This window comes from Hyperolius riggenbachi, chromosome 10 (genome assembly GCF_040937935.1).
Source record: "Hyperolius riggenbachi isolate aHypRig1 chromosome 10, aHypRig1.pri, whole genome shotgun sequence".
In the NCBI taxonomy this organism is placed as follows: domain Eukaryota; kingdom Metazoa; phylum Chordata; class Amphibia; order Anura; family Hyperoliidae; genus Hyperolius; species Hyperolius riggenbachi.
The window spans coordinates 119,427,546-119,443,710 of NC_090655.1; the positions used below are offsets into that span (position 1 = coordinate 119,427,546).

The 16,165-nt window shown below is 41.5% G+C and overlaps 2 protein-coding genes across 2 annotated transcripts in view; one reads left to right on the forward strand and one right to left on the reverse strand.

Moving 5' to 3' along the window:
* Positions 1 to 16,165, forward strand: part of SPOCK2 (SPARC (osteonectin), cwcv and kazal like domains proteoglycan 2) — a 272,957-nt gene that overhangs the window by 255,277 nt on the left and 1,515 nt on the right. The window lies entirely within an intron of this gene.
* LOC137535911 (peroxisomal leader peptide-processing protease-like) overlaps positions 1 to 16,165 on the reverse strand; it is a 177,438-nt gene that overhangs the window by 11,910 nt on the left and 149,363 nt on the right. The gene's annotated exons all lie outside the window — the stretch shown is intronic.

A 16,165-nucleotide genomic window follows, 5' to 3' on the forward strand; every position in this document is an offset into this window, starting at 1 on the left:
TCACGTGGTCCCGTCCGCAAATCGCCGCACAGAGCAGCGCTCCAGGAAGTATTCACTGCACGGTGTTACGTGCAGTGTTTATTAATTAGCCATGTGCCTGGCCGAGGAGGGAAGACCTCCTCCTGCAACACTACTGAGCATGTGTGCACAGTCTAATGCGGCTTAGCCGCGCATAACGCACGTTGCGTTACATTGGGACGCAGCACGTACGTTGAAAGTGCTACATGCTGTAGCACTTTCAACGTACGTGCTGAATTACAATGTAACGCAACGTGGGCACTGAACAGTCCATTGATTAATCATTGCTGTGCGGTGGGCTGCGTTACAGGCTGCACTAACGTGCACCTGTAACGTCTTATTGTGAAAGCAGCCTAAATGAAACCACTCAGATGCAATTGATGTGCAGACTTTCAGCTTTAATTCAGTAAGGTGAACAAAATGATTGCATAAAAATGTGAGGCAACTAAGCCATTTTTTAACAAAATCCCTTCATATTGTAGAAAACGTTGTCTCTAGCCAAATACAGGTAGTCCCCGACTTTCAAACGCCCGACTTCCGAAAGACCCGCCGATACGAACGGCATGGATTATATGTTTCCATGGGAACAAGTCAAAAAATATTTTTTCAAATTGGACTGAGTTTTTAAAAAAAAAAATCGATTTTTCTCAAAAACTACAAGAAAAAAAATTGCTTTTAAACTTGCATAAGCAGGTACAGAAGGCAGAGGTGACAGAGAGGGGGACACTTAAGGCACAGAGGAGGTACAGGGGACAGAGATGGCACAATGTTCTGACTTAAGAACAGATTCAGGTTAAGAACAAACCTACGGGTTATGGAAGGGTATGTTTGGCTGAATGTAAGATTTTTGAATATATATACACATGCTCAGAATCTAGATCAACAGGTTAATGCACCTCCCTTTCATTGAGATATACGGGATAAAGAATATGGAATGACGTGGTTAATCTCGGAATGGGGAAGGTTGCGTAAGGGAAGGGAGGAGTTTATGGTATTTGAAGCACGTATAGACAAATATAGTAATAACAATAATGACGGCATTATTCAGCGCTGGTGTTTGGCGTCTAAGCTACTACACTGACGAACTTCTCATACCAACTATGCATCTGAGTTTGAAAAAACAAACCTACAGTCCCTATCTCGTTTGTTAACTGGGGGCTACCTGTATTTATGGACCTAATTGTATCTACGATTAGGTTAAGTGACAAGATAAAAAAAAAACAACATTGTGGGTGGGGAGGGATAATCCTCCATTACAAAATAGCAAAAGACTGTATCTATCCAATAGTCAAGTGGCCCCATCATCAACAAATTGTGATCAGCACTTGTATAACAATGAGGCAATGAGGAGCCAGACTTTCCCAGTGGTGAAAATTGTGAGGTACACAAGATGCACTGCCCAGATCACTCCCCCAAGGAGCCCTGGATGCAGTAACAGAACCTGCAATGATAAGACGAGGGAAGAAGAGGTGATCAGGGACTGCTGAGGTCCCAAGATGCCAGCCTAGTGTAAAGTCTGGAAACAGACTCCAGTGAAAGCGGGGTGTTTATAGATTCAGCATAACGGAATTTATAGATTTCCTGTCATATCACTGTAAAGATTATGCCACATAGGGAACTCTGGAGCTAATGATTAATGGCTAGGTAGGGGCTGCCCAGGGCTAGAGACTAGTTAATTGAATGTTGTCAGGAGAAATGATGTGTCTTGTTCCATTTCTAGCATCTGTCTGTCAGCAGCAGTTTGGCTACTAATGGAGCAACAAGATGCTTCCTGCTAGTAATGCCATTCACTTTGGTTGGCTAGGCTTCAGGCAATTCCTTTTAGCAATCCCTTGTTGGCGATAGAGTTGCGCTTATGCCATAGCCCTAAGGCACATGTGACATCAGTGATTCCCATGGCTGCCTCACACTGCTTGCAAGGAATCTCCCAAATGGTGCCAGTCATCACTCCAAATTTGTTGCTCTGTCATTTGCTAAACTGACACTCACTATCTGATTACAGAGCAACTAAACACGTTGATGGTTACTAGTAACAATTACCATTATAGCTGAAAGAAAAACACAAAGGGAGAAACAATCAAGAGCCCTTGATAAAGTAGTAAGTTAGTATAGGATAATGTTTGAACAAAGGACTCACAAAGGTGGGTTACCACTAAGGCAACCACTGAGATGGCAGATGGGGAGATTTGACCTGACCCCACTTGGGTTAAGAAGTAGCTCTCTGTAGATCAGGTGACACCCCCTCCACCAAGGGTGGATTTGAGATATAGAAATATTGAACATAGGCACCAGAATAGGATATAATGATTAAAATCAGTTTAAAAGGGGAGGTATTGGTAGACTTGACTCCCCAGAGACAAACTCCGTTTTGACAGAAAAAGTATTTAATCGGAACTCCAAAAATGCAACGTTTCTCAGGCATACACCCGCTTCATCAGGCTATAACAGGAGTAACTCTGTGTTGACTCTTGGCCAGCAAAAGCACCTCTGTATAGCTGCTACATTCAGGCGACTGGACACTAGCAATGGATTACTGTCACTTGTGTAACATAGCCCTATCTGTGCAGTCACAAGCTAAACAGCATGAACTAAACATCATAACTGGTAATTAACCATGAATTGTCTCCAATATAAAAGTATGAATTTCACATTGCAAATTAAAATTCGAATGCAAAATTCAGAATTCTGCAGAATTTAAATGCTCATAGGAGTTCTGGTTGAGCTAGCTGGGTAGTCTGTAACTCATCCCTATTTAGGGTGCTTACAGTGCTTTCGGAGCACCTGATTCTGGCCATAAGTTTACTGTAGGTTAAAAAGGTCCACTAAAGACTTCACTTTTCTGTTATTGCTTCTGGGTTGAACTAGAGACAGAGACTTTCATTTTCTTTAGGAATGTTTTAGGTGGTATACTGTAAATAGTAATAAAGTATAACAGCATGTACAGGAAGGTCTTGTACCTTTGTACATAATACACGGAATAACAATAATACAATTATAAGTCATTCCTGTACATGATATACTTTATTATTGCTCTAGTCAGTGCAACCCACTTCTTGCAAAGCTATAAAGCAGCAAAACATAAGAAGCGAATGCTCACTCCAAGGCAGCAGCTTGTCATGTAAATTGATCAGCAGATAGCCTATCAGCCAATAAAAAGATGCAAAAACTCAGTCACACGCAATCATAGATGTGACCAGCAGGGGGCTCTGCATGCAGGCGTCGCTCTCAGAAAAGCCCCCCTTCCCTACCACTGACCTGTAAACTAGGAGTTGTAAAAGTAAGATTAAAAAATCACAGAAAACACTAGTGCATAAGATAGGCGAGACCACCCGGGACCCCTACTCCACATGCAACACCAAAGGGCAGCACAGGTGGACCCCAGAGCTCCAGGGCACCAGGGAAATCGCCTACACCTGCCACAGAACCAAAAGGCAAAACACAAGGTCTATAGAGTAGATCAGGAACAGCCACTGTCAGGATATTTAAAATGCATCTCCATAGCAACCAATTCAGGACACAGATCTAGTAGATAGAAGGTCCTGCAAGGTAAAGTCTTCAGTAGGCTCCTCTTAAGGTGCATACACACATCAGACTATAGTCTTTAGAAAATGAAAGATCACAGACCAATCTTACCCCCTTCCATGTAGTATGAGAGCCATACTCTACACAGTCTTTTCTATGGAGCTGAACTCCCTATCAGACAGAAATCTTTGCAAGATGCTGCACACACAGATGCTGTAGACACACAAAAGATCAGTATCTGCAAAAGATCTGTTCCTGCCAAAAATCCATTCCTGCAAATTGCAATGAAAGTTTATGAGATCTGCAGATCATCATACACACATGATTTAACTGACATTCATCTGCAGATCAAGCAGTCATCTGCAGATCTGAAAATCCATCCTGGTGGATCTGATCTGCAGATGAATGTCAGTTAAATCATGTGTGTATGAGGATCTGCAGATCTCAGACTATCATTGCAATTTGCAGGAATGGATCTTTGGCAGGAACAGATCTTTTGCAGATACTGATCTTTTGTGTCTGTACAGCATCTGTGTGTGCAGCATCTTGCAAAGATTTCTGTCTGCTGTGGAGTGCAGCTCCATAGAAAAGACTGTGTAGGTATGGCTCTCATACTACATGAAGGGTGGTAAGATTGGTCTGTGATCTTTCATTTTCCAAAAACTATAGTCTGATGTGTGTATGCACCTCTATAGTAAAGCCCTGTCACAGATTCATGCAAATTAAACTAGTTACAGCATACGCCGGTTTGTCGATTTGATCACATATTGTGCCGCACATATTTACCAACATGTTTGTTCTGCAGCTATTGATCATGTTCAGTAATATTTGTACAGAAGGAAAGAGGGGGGGGGGGAGAAGTGTCTCCTTAACAGGCTGGCACATTGTTATCTGCTGTAGTGCTATTGAAGGAGGAGCCAAAATGAATTTTGTTTGTAAATACACAGATATGAGAAGTCTTAATAAAAAACAAAAAAAAAAAAAAAATGGTTTATGTGGAGAAAAATGCAGCCATTCTTGTTCTCTGCAGTGGTTTGAAGCTGACCATGTACACTAAAGAACTGACAGATCCCTTTCACAAAGGATACTCCATGACTGGCATACTAATCGGGAAGTAGTAAAGAATGTTCCCATCAGCTTTTAGCAGAGGTTCTGAGCAGGTTCCTTTATACATGTGGTATGGTGCATGATGACTTATTTATTGCAGTACAGAAACACCTCTCTACTGCTTCACCTGCCTCCTGACTGTTCTTGCCTTTTCAATTTTGTGGGCAGCAGTAGGATGCAGAGTGAAAAAAAATATAGCATTGCAAATCTGATCAGAGAGGGATCGTATGGCTGCCTTTACTGCAAACAGACTGTAAATCGATTTCATCATGAAATCAACTCACCATCTGTGAAGCTTGACCACCCTCCACCGCTCTCCCACCCCCCCCCCCCCCCCCCCCCCGCTATACATTACCTGCTCTGCTGGCGCAAGTCCCCTGGTCTCCGCTGTCGTCTTCTCCGCACTGGGCTCCGAGTCCGGCTGGCTTCACTGAACTTCCTGTCCGGGGAACAGTAGAGGGCGCTCTACTGTTTAAACTTCCTGCCGGGACAGGAAGTTCAGTGAAGCCAGCCGGACTCAGAGCCCAGCGTGGAGAAGAAGACAGCGCAGAGAGCGGGGACACACGCCGGCGGAACAGGTAATGTATTGCAGCTAAAGTCGGTCGTCGGGCATTCGAACGCCGCTATCGACGCACTCCCAACCCGCCGGCGATCGAGCAAAATCTTCTGCATGGACGGATCGACGGGAACGATTGATTTTGGACAGAAATCGATCGTTCTGTCAGCGTTTGTGATCCAATCTGCTGTGAAATCGTTGGGCAGTGATCGAATCTGCTGTATATCGGCGGGAAAATAGTTAGGTGTATGGGCCCCTTAAGTCGATACAAGTTATAACGCTTCACAAATACACTAATTTTGCGGCCATTTATAGATACTTTATTAAATGACTGGTAAAATTGTTTTAAGTTAGACAATAAATGTAATTATCCCGAATCAAAACTTTTTGGTAAAACCTAATAAACTAATTTCTCTGCAGTCTGCTTTTCCTTCCCATTTTCATTTAGGCAATTAAGTAATACTTCCCATTCTGGTAATACAATCAGCAGCCCTTCCCAAAACTGTATCCAAAAAAAAATTACTTTACATTGCCTGTTCCACTGCATGACAGTAATGTACAGCACTTGACCTAGCACCACCTGTTCCTCTACATGACAGTGATGTGCGGCACATGACCTAGCATTGCCCATTCCACTGCATGACAGTATTGTACAGCATATTACCTAGCACCACCTGTTCAACTGCATGACAGTAATGTACAGCACCTGACCTAGCACCACCTGTTCCACTACATGACAGTGATTTGCGGCACCTGACCTAGCACCGCCCGTTCCACTGCATGAAAGTGATGTGCAGCACCTGACCTAGCACCACCCGTTCCACTGCATGACAGTGATGTGCGGCACCTGACCTAGCACCACTCTGTATGTTGTCAATTTCAGGTCATTTGTACCGGAATTAAGGTGCAGCATCATTACAATACAGGACAGATCTAAGCATAAATGTGTATAGGTTCAGCCTGTTGTAATACTGCTCATACTGAAGTACACCTTCTAGCATGAACTAAGAATAGGTGCAGAGCAGTGCCCAACCTAAGGCCAGGCACTGTACATTGCTGGTGGGAGGTGTGACAATTGATGTATATCTTTTCAGGGTTGTTGGTGGTGCCTAGAATTTTTTTTTCATTTGAGGGTGGAATTAAACTTTATTTTAACTTACTCTAAAAGCTTTGAGACAGATTATACAACATAGTTTATGGTTAGCATTATTAAAAAGAAATGGGGAAGATTTAATTAGGCTACATAGAGTGGGTGAGGCAGGAGAGAAAATGTGGGAGTTGCAGGATTCTCAGATATTGGTTGAAGCTAAGCTAGGTAGAGTGGGCAAGGCAGGAGATAAAATGTGAGGGGTTGCAGGAATTCAGATATGGGGTCACAGGGGTTGGGGTGTTGGGTCTGGCTAGGTAGGGGTAGGTGGGGCAGTAGAGGATAGCAGAACCTCCGATATTAGGTTATAGGAGCTAGGGAGGTTGGAGTTAGGCTAAATAGTTTTGGGCATCAGATATGCAGAGCCAGTATGTCAAATACCCGAGCGGTTCTTGCCTTTTTCATGATTGCTAACTCAGTAAAGGACCAGCCCTTAAAGCGTTGCTATCATATAATTCCGGCATAGAGGGGTCTGAACCCTCTATAACAGTAATTATAGATTGATAGTGTACCTTGAAATGAATAAGAACACTCAGTATATGATTTTATATAAAAAAAAAAATTGTATTTGCTTATCATACAGCATATATACAAAATATGAATATTTCCAAGTAGTATTTCCCTCTAGCAGTATTCCATCTCATCGAGGCTTTATAGCCAAGCGATCATCAATCTTCTAAGTACATTCAAAAAAGAATATAACAGTTGTGTTATGTAGAATAAAATCAAAAATAGTCTCATCTGTATCAATAGCTGTGTATATAATAGCTGTGTAAAACTTGTAGTAATCTTCTTAAAGAAATAGCATAAAAATAGCTTCTAAAAAAACTTCTTGCTAATATCTTAACAAAACTTAATGCTGAAAAATTAATAAGGTAAATCACCAGAATATTAAGCACATTACCCCTTCTCTGTCATCTCTTCAGCATCTAGAACCACGTGTGGGAAGGTAGCTTCTGCCTCGTGTCTTCTCAGGAGATTGTTGGGCTTCTGCAAACTATGAGCTTTCAGTTCCTACTTTTACAGGGGTTGGATGCAATGTGGCTGCCTAATCTAGACTTTCCCTGAATCCCAGACTCTGATTGGCTAAAGCTTCCGTGCGTCAAACGCTATCTATGTTTTGAATACCTAAATCACAATATTATTGTTTATAAATTCTTAACCACTTTACCCCCGCCCGTACGGATTTCTCCGTCCCTTTTTCCATCCTTTAACCCCCAGGGACGGAGAAATCCGTACTTTGCGCACTCCCGCCGCTGCCCGCGCTCCCGCTCGTAAACACGACGCCCGCCACTAGTAAACACGCCGCCGCCGCCCGCTCGCCCGGAGATCAACGGGAAAATCCATTCCCGTTCGTTGATCTAAGCCCCGCAATGATCCGCTGCTCTCCGATGGGCAGCGCGATCATTGTGAAAAGATACAAACTTAGCCAGCCTCCAAGTACTTCCTCCAAGCTTCCAGAAGGACGCTTGGAGGTCGCATTAAAACAAAAAGTTACTGTGGCCATCTTGTGGCCAAATAGTAAAACTACACCCTACACATTTTTCACATACAAATAAATTACTTTTACACAAAAAATTAACTCATTACCTCCCACACTCCCAAATTTATTTTTTTTTTTGTAATAAAAATGATAAATAAAAAAAATACATAAATAGTTACCTTAGGGACTGAACTTTTTAAATATTTATGTCAGGAGGGTACAACACTGTTACTTTATAAACTATGGGCTTGTAATTAGGGATGGACGCAAAACTGAAAAAAATACACCTTTATTTCCAAATAAAATATTGGCGCCAAACATTGTGATAGGGACATAATTGAAATGGTTTTATAACCGGGACAAAAGGGCAAATACATTTCATGGGTTTTCATTACAGTAGCATGCATTATTTAAAAACTATAATGGCCGAAAACTGAAAAATAATTAATTTTTTTCCCACATTTTTCCTATTTTCCCATTAAAACACATTTAGAATAAAATAATTCTTGGCATGATGTACCACCTAAAGAAACCCTAATTGGTGGTGGAAAAAACAAGATATAGATCGTTTAATTGTGATAAGTAAATGATAAAGTTATAGACGAATGAATGGAAGGAGCGCTGACAGGTGAAAATTGCTCTGGTGGTCAGGGGGTAAACCCCCTCAGTGGTGAAGTGGTTAATTACCTTATCTTGTGGGAATTAACGTCATCTGACATTTGATTAAAAGGTCATATTTGACGCAGTTAATTAAAAATGGACGTCACCAGCCATCTTGTCTGCTGGCTGCCCCAGACATTGAGACTAAACAATGTCATTCATGACGCATTTCTGATAATATCCCCTTCTGCTAATTAGTTTTTGGAATGTCTCGGTACTTTCCCAGACATAAGATTGGTCAGGTTGACACTATAACACTGTACACAGACCTGTAAGAGCCTTCAGCAATTTAAGGCTTATTGAAGCATACAGGGCTTCTACTATACTCATTTAAATATAAAGCTTATTATAGAATTCTTCTTAAAGGGACACTCAAGTAAAAAAAAATGAGTTTTACTCACCTGGGGCTTCCAATGGCCCCCTGCAGCTGTCCGGTGCCCTCACCATCTCCCTCCGATCCTCCTGGCCCCGCCGGCAGCCACTTCCTGTTTCGGTGACAGGAGCTGACAGGCTGGGGACACGAGTGATTCTTCACGTTCCTGGCCACAATAGCGCCATCTATGCTGCTATAGAATATATCATATACCATATAGCAGCATAGAGGGTGCTAATGTGTCTGGGAACGCGAAGAATCACTCACGTCCCCAGTCTGTCAGCTCCTGTCACCGAAACAGGAAGTGGCTGCCGGCGGGGCCAGGAGGATCGGAGGGAGACGGCGAGGGCACCGGAGAGCTGCAGGGGGCTATTGGAAGCCCTAGGTGAGTAAAACTCGGTTTTTTTTGTTTGACTTAAGTGTCCCTTTAAAACAATGAATCACTTAAGAAATAATTGCATATTAAATCTTAATATAAAATCATGTTTTATATATTTGCCTTTTTTATGAATAAATATATAATTTCAACCGCAAGATGTCACTATCATCATAAATAAGTAATATTAATAATATTATTTATAAGACTATAAAACCACCAGGTGGCATCATTTGTCCTAAATATGGGACAATACAAAAACCTTGGAACTTATTATTGACATTCCATAGAACAATTATAGTCTAAATAACTTTGTGGAAAACAGCTAATGTATTTTAAAACTTTCACTGCAGAATCCAGCTTTTTAAAATAGATTTCAAAGTATTAAATTCTATTATATAGGGTTTAACAATAACTATTTCTTTCTTTAGAAGGACTGTATTGATTATTAATATTTAGATGAATAATATCTATTTTTAATAATTAAGAAAATGTGCATATATAATTACTGCAGTAATGTAGGTTTTAAACTAGCATTCTGTCTTACACATACTGCGCAGTCTAACCTTGACATTAACAAAGAATGTTTTGGCTTCTTGTAACCAGGGCTGTGGAGTCGGTACAAAAATCTTCCGACTCCGACTCCTCAGTTTATAAAACCACAACTCCAACTCCGGGTACCCAAAATGGTTACGACTCAGACTCCTCGACTCCGACTCCTTAGTCTAATACTTAACAGGGCTGTGGATTTTGTACAAAAATCATCCGACTCCCGACTCCTCAGTTTATGAAATCAACGACTCAGACTCCCCAAAATTGCCCCGACTCCTCAGCCCTGCTTGTAACCAGTATGTCAATTATCTGCCAGCTTGCAAGTTAAAATAATCTTATAAGCTTTACAGCCTGGAACATGCTGAGATGTCACAAAGCAATATATTAAAGAAGTAACCCTACTTTACAATTTACAATGACATTTTGCATAGAACATTAAAACTTAAAACACACATATGACAGCTTTTACTGCATAAATAAAACCGCTAGAATTCTGACAAGTAGTAGGTTTGAAAACATTGAATTCCAAGGTTACCTCTTACTATCTTGTACCTCTTACTATCTTATATTTATACATTTTTTAGACTTTTTCCTAATGAAAATTTATACAATTGGTATGATACATCCACTGCTCTTGACTGAAATATCATCCTCTCCAGACACTTTCCTTAAAGTGTACCAGAGATGAGTACAAGTTTTATACAAACCTGGGGCTTCCTTCAGCCCTATCCACACAGATTGCTTCTTGCCTGCGCTGTACTATTCTCCGCCGGCGAGAGCGCACTGCCCTTGCTCAGACTGGCTGAAGTTCTGTGACCCGGTACCGGAGCTGGAAAAGGCTGAGGACGGTGGCATGGCAGCAATCTGTGCGGATGGGGCTGGAGGAAGCCCCAGGTACGAATAAAACTTGTACTTTGTCTCCTCTCTGGTTTCCATTAATATAAGAAACAGAATAGTAATTTTATGGTCCAATTTATAGATTTGCCAAGTACACAATTTAACCCCCCTGGTATGGCTGCGCGGCCGCGGGAGTTTTTTTTTTCACTTTTTTTAGCATGTAGCTAGCCTAGCGCTAGCTACATGCTTCCCCCCTCCCTGCGGCGTCCCCCCGTAGCGTCCGATCGCCGCCGGTGCCGCTTGCCCATAAGGAAATCCCGTTCTGAACGGGATTTCCTTGAGGACTTCCCCCGTCGCCATGGCAATGGTTGGAGTGACGTCATCGACGTCACAGGGAATCCCGATCCACCCCATAGCGCAGCCTGGCGCCGATTGGCCAGGCTGCGCAAGGGGTATGCGGGGGGGGGGGCAGTATCGCGGCGGGTAGCGGCGCATCGGCGGTGGCGATCAGACCAAACACGCAGCTAGCAAACTGCTAGCTGCGTGTTTGAAAAAAAAGATTATGTAAATCGGCCCAGCAGGGCCTGAGCGGCACCCTCCGGCGGCTTACCCCGTGTCACACACGGGGTTACCGCCAAGGAGGTTAAAGAAAATAATGATCCCTCAAAAATAGGTACCAGCTTATGGAGCCATTTTTAAAAAAAAATAACACTAAACCTGGGCCTGTGTAGGGTAAAGGAAGACGCTTTTTCTTAGTCCCCTCTTTTGTCTTAATCTTTTGCCTGTCAATGGCTCTCAGTTGGCTAAGTGCAGCACGCTCCACTGAAGTCTATAGAGCAGGGTGTACTGAGTCAGCACCGAGATGCTCATTGCTACAACAGATGAAGCGTATGAAAAATGTCCTGCCTTCTCTACCTCTGTTCCCCCCTACATAAAATAAAGTATGTTTAGGGTACAAAAAAACAGATCCAAGACATTTTCTGTTGCTCATAATCCATTTCATAATCCCCAATTTAAAATTAAACAGACCTCTTAGAAGCACTGAAACTGGAGGTAAAGTACTATCTCCAGTTCTCAATTTCTGCATTATTTGCTGTGCACACAGCTCTGTTTGCATTCATGGAAAATAGGCACTTGCTAATTTGGGTGCAGAGGTTGCAGATTTTTTTATATAGTTTACAATTCTAATAATAACTTGCCAGCCACTATTGCCATCTCTATATATTCTCACATCAACTCTCCCATAACTACGTAAGTACTGACCTCTAATATGATGCAACCATATCCTTGTAATAATATGCAAATACATTTCATCCTGGCCACATGGGAAGCTATACTGTTCTGTGACTTGAAATTCACCTTAAGGTTAAAGAAGTTGGTAACAAAACCTTGTACCACACACACATCATGTCATTTGATTGACTAAGTAACAGTTAATGTTATCCTCCTATGTGGAAAACCTGCACTTTTAAAGGAAACCCGAGGTGAGACACATGGAGGCTACCATATTCACAGTGATGTGAAAAACTATTTGCCCCCTTCCTGATTTCTTATTCTTTTGCATGTTTGTCAAACTTAAATGTTTCTGCTCATCAAAAACCGTTAACTATTAGTCAAAGATCCAGGAAAAAATCCCTCTGCACCAGATGGTGGGATATTGTCAATAAACCTTTATTAATAATCCATCATCAAAGTAGCATACAAAAGCTCACGCGTATCGGAGCAACGGCTCCTTAATCATAGCTTACAAAAACCATACATTGCACAGGTTATATAGGTGAAGTGGACACACCCAATGGGTGTCCATTCAGTTCTTAAAGAGACATACAGTTTAAAATGGTGTGTGAACTGATACAATACACCTAATATAAAAAACACATATACAGTGAATGTCATATAAAAACACAGTACCAAAAGCGCATGCAATCAGTTATATGTAATCACAAAAGCAGGAATGATTGGGAACAGGGAGAATAGAAGGGAGGGAACACAAAAGGGGGGGAGGGAGGGGAAAGAGGGGGAGGGAGGGGAAAGGGAGGGGGGGAGAGAGGAAGAGGGGGAAACAAAGAGAGAGCAAAGCACAAATGACATGCAGCATAACACAGTGCATAAAGACATGTGCACAATCAGTCAAAGATAACATAATTAAACACAAAATGCAGTTTTAAATTATGGTTTTTATTATTTAGTGAGAAGAAAACCTCCAAATCTACATGGCCTTGTGTGAAAAAGTGATTGCCCACCTTGTTAAAAAATAACTTAACTGTGGTTTATCACACCTGAGTTCAATTTCTGTAGTCACCCCCAGGCCTGATTACTGCCACACCTGTTTCAATCAAGAAATCACTTAAATAGGAGCTATCTAACACAGAGAAGTAGACCAAACGCACCTCAAAAGCTAGACATCATGCCAAGATCCGAAGAAATTCAGGAGCAAATGAGAACAAAAGTAATTGAGATCTATCAGTCTGGTAAAGGTTATAAAGCCATTTCTAAAGCTTTGGGACTCCACTGAACCACAGTGAGAGCCATTATCCACAAATGGCAAAAACATGGAACAGTGATGAACCTTCCCAGGAGTGGCCGGCCAACCAAAATTACCCCAAGAGCGCAGAGAAAACTCATCCGAGAGGCCACAAAAGACCCCAGGACAACATCTAAAGAACTGCAGGCCTCACTTGCCTCAATTAAAGTCAGTGTTCACGACTCCACCATAAGAAAGAGACTGGGCAAAAACGGCCTGCATGGCAGATATCCAAGGCGCAAACCACTTTTAAGCAAAAAGAACATTAAGGCTCGTCTCAATTTTGCTAAAAAACATCTCAATGATTACCAAGACTTTTGGGAAAATACCTTGTGGACCGACGAGACAAAAGTTGAACTTTTTGGAAGGTGCATGTCCCGTTACATCTGGCGTAGAAGTAACACAGCATTTCAGCAAAAGAACATCATACCAACAGTAAAATATGGTGGTGGTAGTGTGATGGTCTGGGGTTGTTTTGCTGCTTCAGGACCTGGAAGGCTTGCTGTGATAGATGGAACCATGAATTCTACTGTCTACCAAAAAATCCTAAAGGAGAATGTCCGGCCATCTGTTCGTCAACTCAAGCTGAAGCGATCTTGGGTGCTGCAGCAGGACAATGACCCAAAACACACCAGCAAATCCACCACTGAATGGCTGAAAAAAAAACAAAATGACCTTGGAGTGGCCTAGTGAAAGTCCTGACCTGAATCCTATTGAGATGTTGTGGCATGAAGGCGGTTCATTCTAGAAAACCCTCAAATAAAGCTGAATTACAACAATTCTGCAAAGATGAGTGGCCCAAAATTCCTCCAGAGCGCTGTAAAAGACTCGTTGCAAGTTATCACAAACGCTTGATTGCCGTTATTGCTGCTATGGATGGCCCAACCAGTTATTAGGTTCAGGGGGCAATTCCTTTTTCACACAGGCCATGTAGGTTTTGAGTTATTTTCTCACTAAATAATAAAAACCATCATTTAAAACTGCATTTTGTGTTCAATCATGTTATCTTTGACTAATAGTTAACGGTTTTTGATGAGCAGAAACATTTGTGTAACATGCAAAAGAATAAGAAATCAGGAAGGGCGCAAATAGTTTTTCACATCACTGTATTTCTTTTTATACAATACCAGTTGCGTGGCTGTCCTGATGATCTTTCTGGCTTCAGTGTATGAATTACACACCTGAAAACAAGCATATGGCTAACCTAGTGAGACTTCAGTCAGAAACGTCTAATTTGCAGGCTTGTTCAGGATGTATGGCTAATGCTAGGTACACACGATGCAATTTGGAAATCAGATCAGACATGTTAAAAATAATCGATCTGTCAGTAATCGATTTTTCAATCGATTTTCCATTCACTTTTATGAAAAATGGTTAGAAAAATCGATCGGAAATCAGATCGGACATGTTGGAAATAATCAATCTGACAGTAAATCTGTTAGAAAACTGTATCGTATCTAACTGGCACAGAAGTATCATAGGCAGAGGATCAGCAGGACAGCCAGACAATCTGCTTTGTTTAAAGGGAACCTTAACTGAGAAGGATATGGATTTTTCCTTTTAAAATAATACCAGTTGCCTGACTCTCCTGCTGATCCTGTGTCTCTAATACTTTTAGCTACAGCCCCTCATCAAGCATGCAGATCAGGTGCTCTGACTGAAGTCAGACTGGATTAGCTGCATGCTTGTTTCAGGTGTGCGATTCAGCCAATACTGACCGGATAGATCAGCAATTCTGCCAGGCAATTGGTGTTGATTAAAAGGAAACATCCATATTCCTCTCAGTTTAGGTTCCCTTTAAAGTACAACTGTAGAGAGAATAATATGGAGGCTGCCACATTTATTTCCTTTTAAACAATACCTGTTGCTTGGCAGCCTTGCTGATCTATGTGGTTGCAATAGTGTCTGAATCACACCAGAAACAAGCATGCAGCTAAATTTGTCAGATCTGACAATAATGTCAGAAACACCTGATCTGCATGCTTGTTCAGGGTCTATGGCTTAGCAGTGTTCCCCAACCCTGTCCTCTAGGCCCACCAACAGTGCATGTTTTGTGGAAATCCACAGAGGTAGTTAATCAGCTCTGCTGAGACACTAATTACCACACCTGTGATTGTCTGAGGTTTTCTGCAAAACATGTACTGTTGGTGGGCCTTGAGGACAGGGTTGGGGAACTCTGGCTTAAAGTATTAAAGGCAGAGGATCAGCAGGATAGCCAGGGAACTGGTATTGTTTAAAAGGAAATAAATATGGCAGCCTCCATATCCTCCTTGCTACAGTAGTCTTTTAAAGGGAACATTAAGTGAGAGGGATATGAAGTCGATATATTTATTTCCTTTTAAACAGTGAAACCCCCACCCTCTACTACTTTTTTTTTGTTTTTTTAAATCATATCTGAGCTCACGTGATATGATGAGATTAACATCAATACATAAAGTACCTATCCTACTTAGAGTTTGCCCATGTCGCTATTTTTTTATTGTCAAACAGTGCTCTGTTTATGCTAAGGAGAAAGTATTAGGAGAAGAAATGTATCAGCTCTCCTGAAAAGTAAATAGAAGCCTAAACACTTTTATCTAGTGGAAAATACATTCCTGATGACTTAATAGTGCTGAAAAATTAAAAAAAAAAATCTCTGAATAAACCAAAATATACCTCACACCGATATGACTGTTGTTTACACTTCAATGTAAAAGCTATAATTCAAATGTGAAGAAATAGGGAAGTTCTATTTTCCGTAACAAAAAAAAAAAATACACGAGATGTTTAATTGCATATGTAGTTTTAAGTTCAAGCTTGCTTTAAAGTGTACCGGTGAGTAAAAAAAAATGTACAAAAAACGATCGATAACTTAGAGGAAAGCCTTTGGTTAGTCCAGAGGATTTCCCCATCCTTCTTCACCTCAGCCATCCAGTGCTGGGACCCTCTGAACCTATTTGACAAAGGCTTGTGGAATAGGTTTGCACCAAGCCACGCTTGTGGCTGTGAAGAAGAGGAGGTCCCAGTTAGA